The 19,982-nt window shown below is 43.6% G+C and overlaps 1 long non-coding RNA gene across 1 annotated transcript; it reads left to right on the forward strand.

The window, feature by feature from the left end:
- Nucleotides 1-369: 369 nt before the first annotated feature.
- LOC131418757 (uncharacterized) lies at nt 370-19,738 on the forward strand. The gene is made up of 3 exons (XR_009223028.1): nt 370-431; nt 19,194-19,506; nt 19,677-19,738. It is a non-coding gene; the product is annotated as an uncharacterized LOC131418757 (long non-coding RNA).
- The last annotated feature ends 244 nt before the right edge of the window (nt 19,739-19,982 follow it).

Below are 19,982 nucleotides of genomic sequence, written 5' to 3' on the forward strand. Positions count from 1 at the left end.
AGGGGCAATGCAGGAGGTGTTAGGTGAGCGGCAGGGGGAGGAGGGGGAGAGGGAGAGGGCGCTCTGGCTTGGTTTCCATGGCCCACCAGGAGCTCCCCACTGGGGTCCCCGGTCACCAGCTGCTGTCTCTCTTTGATGTCTTCCTCAAAATGTCAGCTCTCTTGATGGTTCTCAGGGCTATTATGAATTTGTTCAACAATCAAAGAATCTTTGGGTCATTTTTTAGGGATTTTATGTCAAGGGGGCTCTACATGTGTTTATTCAGTCTATCATCTTTACCCAATACCTTTGTTTTTGGACCGATTCTGTACAACAGAACAGCTGGGCCAGGGGCCTGCAAGTTCCAGGGTTTGAGAGGTTTGCCCTCTCAAGCCGGTGATGATTGACCTTCTCACAGGACGTGGTACACTGTCCCTGAGCCCGCTCTAACTGTGAGTGTCACAACGTTGTAAATCCTCTGGCAGTTCTGTCAGGGCCCATCGTTGGCATTTCTGTGACCAGCGAGGGCGAACATTTTTCCGTGTTCATTATCTGTCATTTCCCTGACTGTGCTGTCCCCTGCCTTGCTCACTGAGCTCTGAACCTTCCTGGTGGAACCAGGACGTTCACTCTCTATCCAGTGTGATTGCACATTCCCTCAGTGTACCCCTTGAGTACTTGCTTCAAAAATATGTTTTCTTCACAGTCTTTGATTCTTTGTACATATAATCTAGATTTAACCTGGAGCTTTAAAAATGTTTTATTGTGGAAAAACTTTAACATACACAAATTAAACCGAAAAGTGTGATAGCCCCCCATGTCTCTATTATCCAGCTTCAACACATTAATATTCTGATATTCTTGTTTCCTCCATATTTCTACCCACTCCCTACCTTCCATTGATTAATTTTTAATTAATAGATTGTTTTTAGGAAAGTTTTAGATGGACAGAGAAATTCAGCAGACAGTGCAAAGCGTTTCTCCCTCCTCCCCTACAGTTTCCCCTACTGTTAACATCTTGCATGACCACCTGTGTTAGTGCGGTTCATTCCTTACAAGTGAGGAGCTGATGCTGCTACAGTGTTCGTAACCAAGTCAGTGGTTTACATTAGGGTTCACTGTCTCACTGTCACGTACTTGGATTTTGACAAATGCATAATCTCATGTATCCACCATGACAGAGCCTACAGAAGAATTGGATTGCCCTAAATTCCCTGTGCTCTGCCTCTTCATCCCTTGCCTTCCAACTCCTGGCAACACTGATCTTTATACTGTTTCTATGGTTTTGCCTTGTCTAGAATTTCGTGTGATTGGAATATATGAAAACTATGGAACAGAGTATATAACCTTCTCCAGTTGGGTTCTTTCACTTAACAATATGTATTTAAAAGTCCACTATGTCTTTTTGTGCCTTGATAGCTAATTTCTTTTTTTTTTCTTTTTGTATATTGAGTTAAAATATACATAACAAAAAGCGTGACATCTTAACCATTTGTAAGTGTATACTTCAGTGGCGTGAAATACATTTACGCTGTTGCACAGTCATCGCCACCATTCATCCCCATTACTCTTATAAATCTGAAACTCTATACCTATTAAAGAGTAAGTCTCCCTTCTCCCCTCCCCCAGCCCTTGGCAGCCACCATTCCACTTTCCGTCTCTGTTATTTTGACTAATCTCAGTTCCTCGTGTTAGTGGAATCATACAGTATTTTTCTTTTTGTGACTGGCTTATTTCTGTTAGCATAATGTCCCCAAGGTTAATACACATGTAGCATATTGCAGAATTTGCTTCCTTTGTAATGCTGAATAATATTCTGTTGTATGGATATACTACATTTTGTGTATCCATTCATGTGTCAGTGGACACTGGGGTTGTTTCCACGTTTTAGCTATTGTGAATAATACTGCTATAAACATGGGTGTACAAATATCTCTTCAAGGCTCTGCTTTCAGATCTTTTGGGTGTATATCCAGAAGTGGAATTGCTGGATCATGTGATAATTCTATGTTCAATTTTTTGAGGAACATTCATACTGTTTTCCATAGCGGCTGCACCATTTTACATTCCTATCAACAGTGTACACGGATTCCCATTTCACCGCATCCTGTCCAACACATGTTGTTTTCTGTCTTTCCTGTAGCACTCATCTTAGTGGGTGTGAGGTGGTGTCTCATTGTGGTTTTGATTTGCATTTCCCTAATGATTAGTGGTGTTGAGCGTCTTTTCATGTGCTTATATGCCATTCATAAGTCTTTGGAGAACTGTCTCTTCAAGTCCTTTGCCCATATTTGAATTGGCTTGTTTTTTAGTTGTTCAGTTTTAAGACATCTCTGTATATTCCGGATACCAGTCTCTTGTCAGAAATATGATTTGCAAATATTTTCTCCCACTCTGTGTGTTGCCTTTTTACTCTATGCACAGTGCCTCTTGATGTACCAACTTATAAAATTTTCGTGGAGTCCAATTTGTCCGTTGTTTTTCTTTCGTTACCTGTGCCTTTGGTGTCATATCCAAGAAATCATTTGCAAGTCCGGTGTCATAAAGATTTTGTCCTGTTTTCTTCTAAGAGTTTTCTTATTTTAGGTCTTACATTTATATCCTTGAGTTAATTTTTGTATATGGTGTTGGATGAGGGTACAAGTTCATTCTTTTGCATGCAGATATCCAGTTTTCCCAGTACCATTTGTTGACAAGAAACCTTTCTCCATTGCACTATCTTGGCACCCTTGTCAAAAATCACTTGACCATATATGTGAGGGTTTGTTTCTGGGCTAGCTATTCTATGCCATTGGTCTCTATGTCTGCCTTTATGCCAATACCATACTGTTGATTACTGTGGCTTTGTAGTAAGTTTTGAAATCAGGAAGTGTGAGTCCTCCAGTTTTGTTCTTCTTTTTCAGGATTGTTTTGGCTATTCTGAGTCCCTTGAGATTCCATGTGAAATTTAGGACGGGTTTTTCTATTTCTGCAAAAAACATCATTAGGATTTGGATAGGGATTACATTGAATCGGTAGACTGCTTTGGGTAATATTGACACTTTAACAATACTAAACCTTCCAATCCATGAATATGGGATATCTGTCCATTTATGTATGTCTTCTTTAATTTCTTTCTGAAATGTTTCGTAGTTTTTATGGTGCAAGCCTTTCACCTCCTTGGTTAAGTTAATTCCTAAGCACGTTATTCTTTCTGATATAAATCAATTGTTTTTGTAATTTCCTTTTCAGAGAGCTCCTGGTTCATGTATAGAAATGCAACTGATTTTTGTGTATTGACTTTGTATCCTGCTACTTTCGTGAATTCTCTGTTAGATCAAATGGCTTTTTGTGGAGTCTTTCCGATTTTCTACATATGAGATGATATCATCGTCAAACAGAGATCGTTTTACTTCTTTCTTTCCAATTTGGATGACTTTTATTTATTTATTTTTATTGCCTCGTGGTTCTGGCTTGAACTTCAGTACTGTGTTGAATAGAAGTGGTGAAAGTGGGCATCCTTGCCTTGTTCCTGATCTTAGCGCTTTCAGGAAAAGCTTTCAGTCTTCCATCACTGAGTTTTGTGTTTGCTGTGTGTTTTTCCTCCTATTCCTTGTTTCTCGAGTGTTTTATCATGAAAGGGTGTTGAATTTTGTCAACAGGTTTTTGTCCATCAATCGTGATGGTCCTGTTTTTTCCCCTTCATTTTCTTGATGTTGCATATTACATTGATCGATTTTTGTGTGTTAATCTACCCTTGTATATCAGGAATAAATTTCACTTGGTGGTAGTGTATAATTCTTTTAATACGCTGTTGAATTCAATTTGTTAGTATTTTGTTGAGGATTTTTGTATCTATGTTCATCAGGGGTAATGGGCTGTAATTTTATTTTCTTTTAGTGTCCTTGTCTAGTGTTGGTATCAGGGTAATTCTGGCGTCGTAAAATGAGTTTGGAAGTATTCTCTCTTTTTCAATATTTGACAGAGTGTAAGAAGGCTTCTTTTTAAAACTTCTTTATATGTATGGTAGAATTCACCACTGCAGTCATATGGTCCTGGGTTTTAATTTGTTGAGAGATTTTTTTTTTTTATATTTCTTGAAATATTAGTGACATATAACACATGTAAGTTTTAGGTATTCAAGATGATGATTTGTGAAAGAATTACCACAATACAGTGAGTTAGCACCTCCATTCCCTCACATAATTAACTTGTTTTTTCTAGTGATCACTTTTAAGATCTACTCTCTTAACAACTTTCAAGTCTATAATATATTATTGTTAATTATGGTCACCATGTTGTACATTAGATCCCCAAAGCTTATTCATTTTACAGCTAGAAATTTGTGCACTTTGACTTACCTCTCCCCGTTTCCCCCAAGCCCAAGGTCCTGGCAAACACCATTCTAGCCTCTATTCCTTTGAGTTGGGCTTTTTTAGATTTCACATATGGGTGAGAATATATAGTATTTGTCTTTGTCTGTCTGACTTATATCACTTAGCGTAATGCCTCAAGTTCCATCTGTGTTGTTACAAAATGCAGGATTTCATTCTCTTGCATGGCTAAATAATATTCCATTATATATTTCATGTATATATACATATGTCTGACATTTTCTTTATCTATTTATCCATTGATGGACACATGGATTGTGTCCACGTCCTCAGTTTGTGAATAATGCTGAAATGAACATAGGGGTGCAGATATCTCTTCAGAATAGTGACTTCATTTCCTTTGCATATACAAGCAGAAGGGGAATTGCTCATTTATATAGTATTTCTATTTTTATTTTTTTGAGAAAATTCCAAATTTTTTCCATAGTGACTGTAGGAATTTACATTCATACCAACAGTGCACAGTGTTCTCTTTTCTACACAGCCTCGTTAACACTTGTTGTCTGTTGTCTCTTTGAAAATAACCATTCTAGCAGATGTGAGGTGATATCTCATTGTAGTTTTGATTTTATTTCCCTGATGATGAGTGATTACGAGCATCTTCTCATGTACCTGTTAACCATTTTTATGTCTTCTTTGGAAAAATATCTATTCAGGTCTTTTGACAATTTTCATATTGTTTTGTTGGTTTCTTTGCTGTTGAGTTGTAAGAGTTTCTTATATACTGTGGATATTAACCCCTTAATTTGCCAATTATTTTATTTGCTGTGCAGAAGATTTTTAGATTGATGTCATCCCACTTGTTAAGTTTTACATTTGTTGTTTGCACTTTTGATGTTATATCCAAGAAAATCATTGTCAAGATGAGGTTCTTGGGGCTGTTTTCTCTATATTTTCTTCTAGTTGTTTTATATTTAGTGTCTTGCATTTAAGTCTTTAATTCAATTTGGGATTACTTTTATTTATTTATTTTTTATTTATTTATTTATTTATTTATTTTTCCCCCAAAGCCCCAGTAGATAGTTGTGTCATAGCTGCACAGAGAAATCCTTCTAGTTTCTGTATGTGGGACACAGCCTCAGCATGGCCAGAGAAGCGGTGCGTCAGTGCGGGCCAGGGATCCGAACCCGGGACGCCAGCAGCGGAGCTCATGCACTTAACCGCTAAGCCACGGGGCCGGCCCTGGGATTACTTTTAGAGTGTTGTAAAATAGGGGTGCAATTTCAGTTTTCTGCATGTGGTTATCCAGTTTTCCCAACACCAGTTATTGTAGAAACTATCTGTTCCCCATGGAGTCTTCTTAGCTGACTCATCAACTTTTAGCAAAGTGTATGTGTGTGGTTTTATTTCTGGGCCTTTGATTCTGTTCTAATGGTCTATGTGTCTCTTTTTACACCTGTATCATTACCGTTTTTATTACTATAGATTTGTAATAAAATTTGAAATCAGGAATGTGATGCCTTCAACTTTCTTTCTCAGGGTTGTTTTGGTTATTGGAGGTCTTTTGTGGATCCATATGAATATTAGGATTGTTTGTCCCATTTCTGTGAAAAATGTCATGGGAATTTTACCAGGAATTGCATTGAATCTTGAGATGGCATTGGGTAGCATGGACATTTTAACAATATTAATTCTTCTGATCCATGAACATAAGATATCTTTTCATTTCTCTGTGTCTTTGATTTCTTTCATCAATGTCTTATAGTTGTCAGTGTCTAGATCTTTCACCTTCTTGGTTAAATTTATTTATGAGTATTTTACTGTTTTTGATGCTATTGTAAATAGGATTTTTTTCTTTATATCTTTTTTAGATAGTTCATTGTGAGTGTACAGAAAGGCGACAGATTTCTACATGTTGATTTTGTCTCCTGCAGCTTGAGTGAATTCGTTTATTAGTCCTAAAAGTTTGGGGGGGAGTCCTTACGTATTTCTCTATATAAAATCATATCATCTGCAAACAGAGACCACTTTGATTCTTCATTTCCAATTTAGATGTATTTTATTTCTTTTCGTTGCCAAATGTCTCTGGGTGAGACTTGCAGCAGTATGTTGAAGAGTGGTGTTGAGACTGGCCACCCTTGTCTTGTTCTTTGTCTTAGCAAGAAAGCTTTCAACCTTTCACTGTTCAATATGATGTTAGCTGTGGGTTTTGTCATGTAAACCTTTTATTATGTTCAGGTATGTTCTTTCTGTAACCCTTTATTAAGAATTTTTATCATGAATGGCTGTTGAATTTTGTCAAACTGCTTTTTCTGCATCGATTGAGATTATTTTGTGATTTTTATCTTTCATTCTATTAATGTGGTGTATCACATTCATTGATTTGCATCATGTTGAACTTGATCATGTTGTTTGATCCTTTTTTTGAGTTCAGATAGTTTTGTTATAATGTGTCTTGGAGAAGAAAGTTTTAGTTTGAAATTTTAGGTTGACAGATTGGCTTCAGGACCTTGGATGTGTAAATCTCTCTCCAGATTTGGGAAGGTGTCAGCTGCTATTTTGTTTAAGTAAACACTCTTTTCCTTTATCCCTGTCTTCTCCTCTGGTACTTTAATAATGCTTATCTATTTCTTTTCATGGTATCCCATAATTCACACTGCCTTTCCCCATTCCTATCCATTCCCATTTTTCTTTTTGCTTCTTTGACTGGATGATTACAAATGACACATCTCCTTGTTCACTAATTATTTCTTGTTATAGTTGAATCTGATCTAGAAGCTCTCTATTGAATTCTTCAGTTCAGTCATTGTGTTCTTCAACTCTAGGATTTCTGTTTGTTTTTCCTTAATGATTTCTGTTTCTATAGTGAATTTCTCACTTGTTCATGCACTGTTTCCTTATTTCATTTAGTAGTCTATCTATGTTTCCTTAGAGTTTTATGAATTTCTCAAAGAGGGTTGTTCTGAAGTCTTTGTCACATAGTTCCTATATCTCCATTGCTTGGTCAGTCATTGGAGTTTTATTCTTTTTCTTTGGGGGTGTGATGGGTTTTTGATTATTCATGATCCTTGTGGCCTTCCATTGGTGTCTGCAAATTTGAGGAAGTAGGCACCTCTTCCACTCTTTACAGACTGGCTTTAGCAAACCAAAGCCTTCACAGTCATCCCATCTAGGGGTCCTGTGTAGGCCATCTGGTAGTGTCCAGGTGCAGGCTTGCTGCTGGAGTCCTTGGGCAGCCTGGTACTGGGGTGAGTGGAAAGCTTGGGTCTATGGTATTGTGTCTGGCCCTGGGCACAGCTGGGACCCTGAGTTCATGAGTAGCCCCACTGGAGCCTGGTTTGGCAGGTCCTCAATGAGAGCCTGCAGCCACAGGAGTCATCCAGGGCCATGAGAGTTCGCCAGTGCTGGGATGAGCTGAGAGCCTTGGTTCATGGGAGACTGCAAGAAGCCTGGCACCACGAGAGACAGCTTGTGCTGTGGTAGGCCAGATGTCTGGATTCCTGGGAGCCTGCTGGGATCCTGGGGCCACAGGAGCTGCCTGAGGCTGCAGAAGCCAGCAGGCACTGGGTCAAGATGGAAGCCTGGGTTCATGGGAACCTGCCGGTGCCTGGTGCCATGGGAGCTGCCTGGGGCCGCCTGAGTCAGCAAGCACCTGGGTAAACTGGGGGCCTGATTTTGTGGGAGCCTGCCAGGGGCCTGGTTCCATGAGAGCTGTCTATGGATCCTGGAACTGGCAGGTGGTGTGGTGAGCCATGGGCCTGAGTTCCCCAGCAGCTCTTGGGGAGCCTAGTGCCATGGAGTCTACCTGGGGTTGCTGGAGCCAGCAAGTGCTGGAGTGACTTGGGGTCTTGGGGGTGTGGGAGCCTACTGGGTGCCCTGGTACAAAAGCTGCCTGTGGCTGAGTGTTGCCTGTGGCTGCCTGGAGTACGCAGGAACTTGGGTGAGCCAGCATCTGGATTCACCAGAGCCCACCAGGAGCCTGGTGCCAAGGACACCACTTGTGGTCACAAGAGCCACCTTGGGCTGTTTAAGATGGCAGCCCCTAGGCTGAGATGGGGCCCTGGGTTCCCAGGAGCCTGGTGGGAGCCTGGTGTCAAGGATGCTGCTTGAGGCCACCAGAGCTGGCATGCTGCAGGGTGAGCCAGGGGCCTGGATTTGCAGAAACTTACAGGGAGCCAGCTAGGTCCACGGGAGTCAGCCTGGCATTGGGGCAGGCTGGCTAAGGTCAGGCAGAGTGGAGAAGTCCCTTCTCGTTGGGAGGTATTTGATTACTGATTCAGTCTGCTTATTTGTTACTGATCTGTTCAAGATTTCTATTTCTTCATGATTCAGCTTTCATAGGTTGTTTCTAGGAATTTATCTATTTTGTCTAGGTTACCCAATTTATGAGTGTACACTAGTTCAGAATAGTCTCTTCTGATCTTTTTCTTTCTGAAGCATCAGTTGTAATGCTTCCTTTTTCATTTCTGATTTAGTTTGAGTCATCTATCTTTGTTTTCCTAGATATTTTATCTAAAGGTTTCTCAATTTTATTTTTTCCAAAACTCTACTTTTACTTTTATTGATCTTCCATACTGTCTTTCAATTTTTTTCCACTCGCCTCTTGGTGACTTCCGTCCTTCTGCTAACTTTGGGTTTCATTTTTTTCTTTTGTTAATGCTGTGTGTTGTAAGTCAGGTTGTTTCTTTGACATCTTTCTTCTCTTATAATGTACAAGTTTATCACTATAAACTGTCCTCTTACTACTACTTTTTCTGCATCCTAGAAGTTTTGGTGTGTTTATTGTTTCTTTCTTTCTTTCTTTCTTTCTTTTTTTTTTTTTTGCTGAGGAAGATTGGCCCTGTGCTCACATCTGCCAATCCTCTTTTATTTTATTTTATTTTTTTTTGCTGAGGAAGACTGGCCCTGGGCTAACATCCGTGCCCATCTTCCTGCACTTTATATGGGACGCTGCCACAGCATAGCTTGCCAAGCGGTGCGTCGGTGCACACCCGGGATCTGAGCTGACGAACCACGGGCCGCCACAGTGGAGCACACACACTTAACCACTTGCGCCACCGGACCGGCCCCTATTGTTTCTTTTTGTATGTTTTGAGCTATTTTCTAATTTCCCTTTTGATTTTTTCTTTGATCTACCTTTTTTGTGTGTGAGGAAGATCAGCCCTGAGCTAACATCCATGCCAATCCTCCTCTTTTTGCTGAGGAAGACCGGCCCAGAGCTATCATCCTTGCCCATCTTCCTCCACTTTATGTGAGATGCCACGACAACATGTCCTGACAAGCATGCATCGGTGCGTGCCCAGGATCCGAACCCGGGCCACCAGCAGCGAAGCACATGCACTTAACCACTACAGCACCTGTCAGCCCCCGATCTACTTTTAAGTTTAAGAGTTTTTGTTGAACTTCCACGTATTATGAATGTTCCAGTTTTCCTTCTGTTATTGACTTCTGGTTTCATGCCACTGTGTTTAGAAAAGTTACCTGGTATTATTTCAGTCTTCTTAATCTTGTTAAGACTTGTTTTGTGACCTAACACGTGATCTGTTCTGGAAAATAGTCTGTGTGCCCATGAGAAGAGTGTGCATTTTGTTGCTGTCCAGTAAAATGTTCTGTGTGTGTCTGATAGCTCCATTTAGTATTTAATGTTTTCATGTCTGCTATTTCCTGTTTTCTGTCTGGATATTCTATCCATTGTTAAAAGTGGGTCTTTGATGTCTCCTACTATTTGCAACTTATATAAGTGAGAATGCTCTTATTTTGAGAATATATAAAGATCTCTTAGAACTCAATTATAAAAGACAAGTCAATGAAACGGGGTAAGCAACTGGAATAGGAAATACATAGATGGCCAATAAGCACAAGATAGTTGCTCAGTATCATTAATTATTAGGAAAATGCAAATTCAAAGCATAATGTGATACTATTTCATGCTCAAAATGAAGGCTATATTCAACATAATGGAAAATAACAAGTGTTGGTAAAGATGTGGAGAAAGGGAAACCCACATACATTACTGGTGGGAAAGTAAAATGATGCAGCCACTGCAGAAAACAACTTGGCATTTTCTAAAATCTTAAACCTAGAATTACCATTGACCTGGAGAGGCCCATGGTAGATATGTCCAAAAGAGCAAACTTGCCCATAGACATTCAAAGCAACAGTGTTCACAATGGTCCAAAAGTGGAACAAACCCAAATTTCTATCCAGTTATCACTGCATAAACCAAATGTGGCCTATTCATAATATAGGATATTATAAGCCATAAAAAGGAATTAAGTACTGCTACATACTAGGCCATGGGTGAACCTTGAAACATGTGTGCTCACTGAAGCCATCCACAAAGGCAATAGATAACATGATGCCATTTGAATGAACTGTCCAGAATAGGGAAATCCATAGGGGGAGAAAACAGATGAGTTGTTTCCATGGGTTTGGGTTAGCAGAAAATAGAGTGTGAATGAGTATGGGTTTGTTTGGGGGTGTTGAAAATGTTCTGGAATTAAATAGTGGTGATAGCCACACGACATAATCATTGTGCTAAAAGCCGCACAAATGTATACTTTGAAATGCTTAAAACGGTGTATTCTACGTTAAGCAGATTTTCCTCATAAAAATTTTGAATTTTTTAAGTTAATCAGGGTATTGGTTAATTTTAAGTTGGTTAGTATATTTAATAAGTGTAATTAATGGAGTTATTAGGAGTATGGCAGGTTGTAGCCAAGAGAGTGAACATCCGACGAGGGCTATAGTAAGAAATCCTATGATTATACAAGCAACAATCTAAAATCCAGTCCATTTCCATTGTCCACAACATGGAGAGACCAGCCATGAAAATAGGTCAGTGATCTCGGGGGCCTTTGGTATCTATTCAAAGATTTGGGTAATATTATGCAATATTTTAACCTCTTGGGCCATTTGGTGGAGGTAGGTTTGAACTTCTCTGTTGATGTACACTCAGCAAGTGGTTCTAGGAAAGGCACCAACCCCTCCTCCCTTGGCCAGTATAGACAGTCTAGGGCCAGGCCATTTTCTAAAACCATTTAGGCGAGAGACTCATGAGACTGTTGTTCAAGGGCTAGGATATGTTCTTATGGAGTTGTTGTCCATGTTGTGTTAAGGTTGTTGATACCTCTTAGTTGCCTCAGTTTCCTGATTTTGTGTGGGTAGGGCCACCACACCTGTGCCCAGTCCAGTCAGTCAATCCTAGTAGAACTGAACACCCAGTGCTATAGGACTGACATTGTTTCTATGGGTTGATGGTAGCTAGTCAGAGCAGGAAACTCAAAGGACCTGCGACCTGAGAGAAGCAGGCTGAGAGAGAGACAATAATGCATTGCACAATATAGTCTGGAGAAAGCTGTTCACGGGGTTGGGGAAGAGAGAAGCTCACTGGATGAGAGCCTTGTGATATCAGCCCACAGTAAAACCCAAAAGTGGATGCTCCTGGTGTGAAATATTCCTTAGGTGTCTTGAGGTAAAACCAGTAATTTGCATTCACTGGTTACCTGTGCTATATGATTTCAGAGGTTATGGTTAAAGTGTTTGTGGGCCAAGAGCTGTCTGGGCCTGGGCACAAAATCACCAAGGTGGCCTCAAAGGCTGCCCCAAAATGACCCCTCAAGGAGCAGTTGGGGCAGAAAGTGCGGGGATAATTTTGAAGGAAGCCTGGGGCAAAGATGTTGTTGTTCGATGGAGTTGGCTACTAGTGAGTGTCTCCGCAGGGTAAGCCCTTCATCTGGGGTACAGTAGGTGATTGGAGGCCAAGTGACAGACCCTGTGACTCCTGATTCCCAGTGCACGGGCAGCCCTCTCAGCCCACTGGACATAAATGGTGATGGTGTTTGTGAAGCATCTTGATGGCTGTATGGAAGGTATAGGGGACGTGTGGTGGGAGATGCCATGATAGTGTCGGGAGGAGCTGTGTGTGAGATTACGGTGTTGAAGGGGAAGGATTGGAGGCAGGTGCAGTGGGTGTGTGACCAACAATGGTCAGTGAAAGGACAGCTGGGGTGTAACTGGGGAAATCAAGGACCAACAGAAGTCATGTGTTTAAAACAAGACACCAGGGCCTGCCCAGTGGCTTAGCGGTTAAGTGCGCATGCTCCGCTACTGGGGGCCCAGGGTCGGATCCTGGGTGCGCACTGACTGGCACACCCAGTCCTTGCAAATTTCCCACATGCATTTTACATGCATTTTCTCTTCTGTTGATGGTCGATGAGTTCTAAGGAAATGGTGAAGGCACAGTGAGGAGGAATTGTGGGTTTCTGCACGACTACCTCTAGGAGTGCCGCCCCCTCAACCTGAACAACCACCCGGCACTACTAGAAATGAAAGACATCCCATCACCATGGATTGGAAGACTCCTTATTGTGACGATGTCAACATTATCCAAAGAGATCAACAAATCCAGTGCAGTCCTTACCAAAATCCCAAGGACGTTTTGTGTTGAAATAGAAAAAAACCCATCCTAAAATTCTTATGGAATCTCAAGTAAGCCCAGATACCAAAAATAATCTTGAAAGAAGGTACTAAGTTGGAGGACTGATTCTTCCTGATTGAAAACTTACTACAAATCTACAGTACCAAAACTGCATTGTCATAGCATAAAGACAGCCATATTGAGCAATGGAAACAGAATTGAGAGCCCAGAAATTAACCCTCACTCATGTGATCAAACGATGTTTGACAAGGGTGCCAAGATTATTCAAAGGGGAAAAGCCCTTTCAACAAGTTGTGCTGGAAAATGTGGATATTTACATGCAAAAGAATCAACTTGGACCCTTACCTAACACCATATACAAAGCTTAATTCCCAATAGATCAAAGACCTAAATGTAAGAGCTAAAACTATAATACTCTTAGAAGAAAACATAAGACAAAACTTTACAAGATAGGATTTGGTAATGATTTCGAGGATATGACCCCCAAGGAGCAGCCAATAAAATAAGAAAATACACACGCTGGACTTCATGGATATTAAAAAGTTTTGTATCTCAAAAGACATTATCAGCAGTAAAAGCACAACTCACAGGATGGGCGACCATATTTGCAAACCATGTGTCTGACAAGGGCTTAATATCCAGAATAGATAGAGAACTCCTAAACTCAACAACAAAAATCAAACAACCCAAATCAAATTTGAACAAAGTACATGAGTAGACGTTTCCTCAAAGAAGATCTGCAAATAACCAATAAGCATATGAAAAGACGCTCATCATCACTAATCATTAGGGAAATGCAAATCAGAAACACAGTGAGAGACCACCTCACATTCATCGATCAAAAAAAAAAAAAAAAAAGATGGCATCCAAAAAAAGAAGAAGAAGAAAAAGAATAGAACCAGTGTTGGTCAAGATGTGGAGAAGTTGGAACCCTTGTGCACTGTCTTGGGAAGATAAAATATATAGTTGCTGTAGAAATCAGTATAGCAATTCCTAAAAAAAAATTAAAAATATAATTATATAGGACCCAGCAATTTCAATTCTGGGTATATACGCCCCCAAAGAGTTGAAAGCATATTCTTCAAAACGTATTTCAACACCCATATTCATAGCATCAGTATTCATAATAGGTAGAACATAGAAGCCACCCAAGTATCATAACCGAGGAAGGGCTCGCTGCCCAATGCACCCCTTAAGCCAACCATGAGATACCGCTCTTGTAGAAGGGAAAAAGCTTTATTACGAGGTTGGCCAGCAGGGAGACAGGAACCAAAGGTTAAATCCTTCTCCCCAATGGGCAGTTGAAAGGGCTTTTTAAGGACAAAGGAGTGGGTGCGGGAGGTTGGAGGCAGTCCTACGCATTTTGCGCAAGTAGATTTTCATGTTCTGTCATACATCCCACGTTCAAAAGGCGGTGTCCTTAACATGATTGGCAGCTGAGTTCTTGGTCCCCTACGTCATCCTCCAGTCACTTGACTCAAACAGCAGTGATGGTTTGAGTCTTGCCAGCCGTCTTGTGGTCTCACTGGTTCAAACCAGTTGAAACTTGCTCAAGGAGGAAAAAAGGAGTTTCTGAAAAAGAACTCATGGCCCAAGACTAGATCCTTAGTAAATATGTGGAACGTGGCTTAAGAAAGTAGTCTCCAGGGGACCGTTGATAAAAATCTGGTTGGGGCCCCATTTTATTTTGGGCTTGGTTTTGGGCCCGGCTAGGCTATCTGTCCAGGGATGTATGGATATGCAAAATGTGGAATATACATAAAATGGCATATTATTCATCCTTAACAAAGGAAGGAAAGTCTAAGATATGGCACACCATGGGTGAACCTTCAGGATATTACTCTAAATGAAATAAGCCAGTCACAAAAATACAACCTTGTGTGATTTCCCTTCTATGAGGTTGCTGAAATCGCTAGATTCAGAGAGACTGAAAGTAGAATGGTGTTTGCCAGGGGCTGGGAGGAGGAGGAATGAGGGGTTATTCATGAATGGGTATAGAGTTTCAGTTTTGTAGGATGAAAAGACTTCTAAAGATGGATCGTGGTGATGATTGCACAGCAATATTAATGTCTTCAATACACTTAAAACATACTTAATGTATCTATGGGGCCTGATGACTTGTCCTGGCTGAGCACACGCTTGTGCTGTTGCACATCTTACCCCTCACTGTGCAGTTGGGAAACTAGCCCAGAAAGAGGCAAGTACTGGCCCAGACCACGGGAGGTAGTCCGGGTCCCAAAGACTAGACAGAGCTCCAGCTTCCTTGGCCAAGGCTCCGCCCCTTCCCTCAGGTCTCCTTTGGCAATGAGAGGCATTAAGATCTTAGAGGATTGCTGCCCACCCCTCTCCATATGAGATCATTTTCCTCTCCTCATCATAGCATGTGCATAGGCACCCCCACTCACACTGAATTCTCATGTGGGGGCCATGGAGGTGCAGTCAAGAAAGAGCTGACCCGGAGGAAGTGACAAGAGGCAGGAGGGAGAGAGATGGGAGGCAGCTCTCCCAGGGGACCATGGCATTCGTTCTCCTAGATACATGCCCAGGGACCCAGAGATGGGCAGAGGAATCCCTAAGGTTCCTAGGTTTCTGCCTATCTGTCTGTTCCAGACCCATCCTTGGCCCAGCCTGGGGAGCACAGGACTGGGATCCTGCAGTCCACCTCTGTGGGCACCCAGAACTGTGATGAGTCCATCCTCCCCTTGTGTAGGCATTGGGAACAGGAGAGAATACCTCAGTGAGGGTCCTTCTGTATAAAACGGAGTGCATCCAGCAGGTGACTCCAAGTGTTCCATGCACTCGCAATGTGTCTGTTGGACTAGGTTCTCTGTTGATGACCTACTGTGCTCTGAAATGTTGAGAAGATGCTTTCCACCCACTTGAGATCATTTAGAACTGAGGAGACATGGGGGCATAGGTGGATGAGAACTGGGGATAAGGAAGAAGATGCCAGAGCACTGGACACCAAGTCTAGAGATGAGGGAGAAGACCAGTTCTTGTTGGATCCTCGGGGTCCTCATCTGGAGGCAGGGGGAGTCATTGTCCTGGTTGAGGTTGGATGCCTCAGGAACGAAGAAGACGCCTGGTGGGGGGCAGCAAGATGGGGAGAAAGGTAGGCTCCCAAGATTCACCCCACTCTCTCGAAGCCGACAGGTCCTGCTCCTTTACCTCTGGGACCCTGGAGAGCCTCTGCCTTGAGGACATCTGAAGAATGGTTCCTTTCTGTTTGGTGGAGTTTTGGTGAGGGCTGCAGTGCTAGTGCTGGCTACCAGGGGGCGGGCAGCCTCTTGTGTCAGTGGTGGCAAGTTAGATTTTCTTTTTATTTTTTTCAGTTGTATTGAGATATACTTGATATACAGCACTATGCAAGTTAACATTGCTGTGTGGTACATTTGAAAGTTGCTAAGAAAGTAGATCCTAAAACTTCTCATCACCAGGAAAAAATCGTTTATGTTTCCTTGGTGATTGATGTTAACTAAACTTATTTTGGTAACCATTACATAATATACATATACATCAAGTCCTTTCCTTCTCCTGTAAACCCGGAATTTACACGGTGTCCACTGAACTTTTCTTGACCTCCTGGAGCAGAGAAGAGTCAAGCAGAGGTCTTTCTGGCTGTCCCTCTGCCTCAGAAACAACTTGTACCTCCTATTTCTAGTGTTCATCTCCACAATCACACTTGGTCAGAAGCAGGGAGAGGGGTGCAAGATCTTCCCATGTACTCATTCAGCAGCTGTGCACTGAGCACTCACCCTGTGCCAGGTGCCCTGGTGGGCCAAAGTGCAGGATGAAAATGACCAAGTGGTCCCTGCCTGCCAGGAGCTCACAGCCTAGAGGGGAAATGGACAAAAGCAAAAACAGGAGCAAGAAAAGAGCAAGTGCTGTAGAGAAACACATCAAGGGGCCGTGAGGGAGGGCTGGGCATCACTGCGTAGGAGGGTCTGAAAGGCCTCACTGGGGTGACGTTTTCTGGGACCAGAATGACAACAGGGAGCCAGCCCTTCAGGGGTCTGAGAGCAGTGTGTCAGGGAGATGGCACCACTGGTCCTGAGTCTCACAGGCAGAAGTGAGTTTGGCCAGAGGAGGTTAGAAATGTGGCCAGTGCAGCTGGAGGGAGGCTGGGAGGAGAGAACAGGAGCTGGGGTGGAAGGTAGGGCCAGGGCCTGGTAGGCTGTGTCAGTTACCTTTCCCTCTCTGACTTTATTGCCCCTAACCTTGCATTTCAAAACTACAAATGTTGACTATCTCACAATTTGTGTGGATCAGCAATCAGGCACGTTTCAGCTTGGTGCCTCTGCCTCAGTGAGTTGAACAGGTTGGTGCTGTGGCCTCAACTGAGGCTCAACTGGGGGAGGACTAGCCCCAAAGTTCACTCTCAGACTTCAAGGTTCAGTTTGGACTGAGAGTTTAAGTTTCTTTCTGTCTGTTGGCCTGGGCACACCCGTGCTTTTCTCCTCTATAGGCCTCCACATTGGGCAGTCCCAAAACACTGGTATTTGATTCCTCAGTTACAAGGATTTGACAGAGAGAGAGAGAGAGATGAAACATGAAAGACGGAGTAAGAGGAAGTGAGAGACTTGTGTAGTTAAAATTTAGACAAGACATCCCATCACTTTGGCTGTTATTATGTTCAGAAACCAGTTACTAACTACTTAGTGGTTCCACGGGGATGGCTATACCATGGGTGGGGCTTACTGGGTACCACTGTGGAGGCTGCCCACCTCATAGGCCAAGATGAGGCACTTGGGTCTCATTCTCCATAAAACAGTAAACAATTGAATGGTTTAATGCCACAGGATGGCAGTATCTAAATTTCCATTAGTTTCAACCCCCTCATGATGCTGACCTGAAAGTGAGGCCAAATTGGGAGTGACTGTTCCAATATCACATTGCTAGAACCCAAGCCTGTTTTGAGTGGTGTTCTGTGCTACCTGTCACCCCTTCTTGTTATTCTTCCATCTCTAATTTTCTGCCTTATGTACATGTGACACCAGCCCACAGGGGTAATAGATATTATCTCATATACACCAGGTGAGGTCCCTAGGAAATAGATTCTAGCCTGATCCCCCTGGTGTAGGTTTGGAGACTGGGGAGGACCTGAGAGGCACAGGGATTATCCCAGGATGAAGAACTGGTAAGTTAAAGGATGTCTGCATTCATCTCTGTCTCCTCAAAGCAAGGACCTGAGTTAGGTTTCTAGGGAGCTGGGGCTAGGGCTGTGTAGGCTCCTTGTGTACAGTTCAGGAAGTGACATGAGAGAGGAGGGTGAGCAGCCCGGGCTCAGGGGGCAGCTCTGGAGAAATCTGATTGAGGTAAGGGGTCCAGGTATAGGAATCTTGAAAAATGACCCCATCTCCTTGGCCCTAGGCCTCAACAGATCTTTGAACTCTGGTAACCAGGCACCCACAGTCCCACATCCAGCTCACTTGACGGGAGACAGTCAAGAGGCAAAAATGTTTTGTTGTTGTATCCCAACTTTTGCAGGATCTGGGCTCAAAAAAGCCCAGAAAAAGAATCTTTGATTGTTGCCTACATTGGCTCAGCCCTCATCCCTGACGCCTCTGGGTGTCTGACAGGAGGCAGTGAAGGGTAACATGGGGCAGCCCAGGAAAGGTTAGTGCAGACCAGGACACAACGGTGATCCCACCTGATCAACCCCAAAATCCAGGCCCCTCATCGTGTGTTTGTGTGTGTTTGTGTGTCTGTGTGGTGTGGGGAAGGCAGGGTATGTGGGGCAGGCCATTCCTGGGCAGGAGCTGGTTGTTAGGTGTCGGAAGTCTGGTGGGTCTGTCATGCTCATACCCAGTCATGGCTGGCAGCATGAGAAGGTGAGCTGCTCAACTCGTATGTTATTGAGCCCTAGAGGTTTCATCTCCTTCCCTTCCTGACCAGAGTTCTTTGCCAGGATGCCCTCTGTGCCTGAACTGAGGAGCAGAATTTCTCTTGGGGGTTGACCACAGTGGCAGTGTGCAGGCAGCCCCTGATTCCCTCTGGCCCAGCTCCCAGGCAGTCTTTGCAGAACTCCACTCAGGAGGTCATCGAGTAGCTGCCCAATGGTTTCAAGTCCACCAACTCACTAGACAAGGGGCAGGTGCATGAGGCCACCCACACCATCCAGTGCTGCTCTAAGATGAGAACAGGAGCAGAGGGCCTCCACACTCAGGACCTTGAGATGATGGGGTTGGACCAGAACTAGGGTGGGACCAGTCAGGGGCTGTCTCTTTTTCAAGCTAAAGGGGATGTACATGCAGGAAACCTTGCCTGATTCAGAGCTGAGCTGCTGTGACCCTCTTTCCTTTGACTGGTGTGAGCTTCTGGAGGCCACTGAGGCAGAGCCAGAGGGTAAGGGGGACTGCAGGCTGGCTATTCCTGGAAAGGAAGTGGGATCTTTCCTGTATTTAGAAGGACACATGGAAAGTCAGCTATGTGAGTGAACCTTTCTCTTTATCCCGCTCCAGCGCCAGGTGCAGAGCTTCAGCCAGCAGCAGAAGCAGAGCAGTGGGCAGTGGTGGAGGTAGAGCTGGCTCCAGCTCCGTTGACACCACCCTCTCTAGCACTGGAGCCAGTGTCCCCTCCATCAGCAGTGTTGGAGCTGGAGCAAGGGCCGACATCGGCTGCAGCAGGAGTGGGAGCTGCTGAGCTGGAGTCACCTGGACCATCATTTCTAGTGGGAAGTCCATCTCCACCTGTGGCTAAGAAGCATGAGAAGAAGCCCAACCTACGGCCTTCCCTCCTAAGCTGGTGGTGGAGCAGTTGACCGTGATGGATGCGGTGAGCAGCTGGGCTCTCAGGGTGGGTGGGGTAGGCCTTCACTCTGCCATCATTGCCCCAGACCTCATCCAGTCTCCTATGATCTGGGCCCGAATCCTGGCTCCACCCCTTACCAACCATACGACCTGGGCAACTTTCTGAACCCCCAAACATTTGCTGTCCACCTGCAGAGGGTAGAGGTGGACACTAACAGGACCTGCTGCACAGAGTGGTTGTGCCGGCTCCATGAGGTAGAAGAGACGGAAGGGTGAGCAGGGCCTGGCACGTCAGTGGGGGAGGGGAACTCACTGTGTGCAGCCAGGTCCCTGATGGCCCAACCGTCTGCTCAGGAGGCTCAACAGCCTCAGGATTTATTAGATACCTGATGTGTACTTCACTATGAGGGAGACAGACAAGGCCCGTGGTTGTAGCTGCCACAGGGGAATGTGCATCAGAATGGGGAGTGGGACCAGAGGGGGGATCATGTTGTTGGAAGA

This window comes from Diceros bicornis, chromosome 19 (genome assembly GCF_020826845.1).
Source record: "Diceros bicornis minor isolate mBicDic1 chromosome 19, mDicBic1.mat.cur, whole genome shotgun sequence".
In the NCBI taxonomy this organism is placed as follows: Eukaryota; Metazoa; Chordata; class Mammalia; order Perissodactyla; family Rhinocerotidae; genus Diceros; species Diceros bicornis.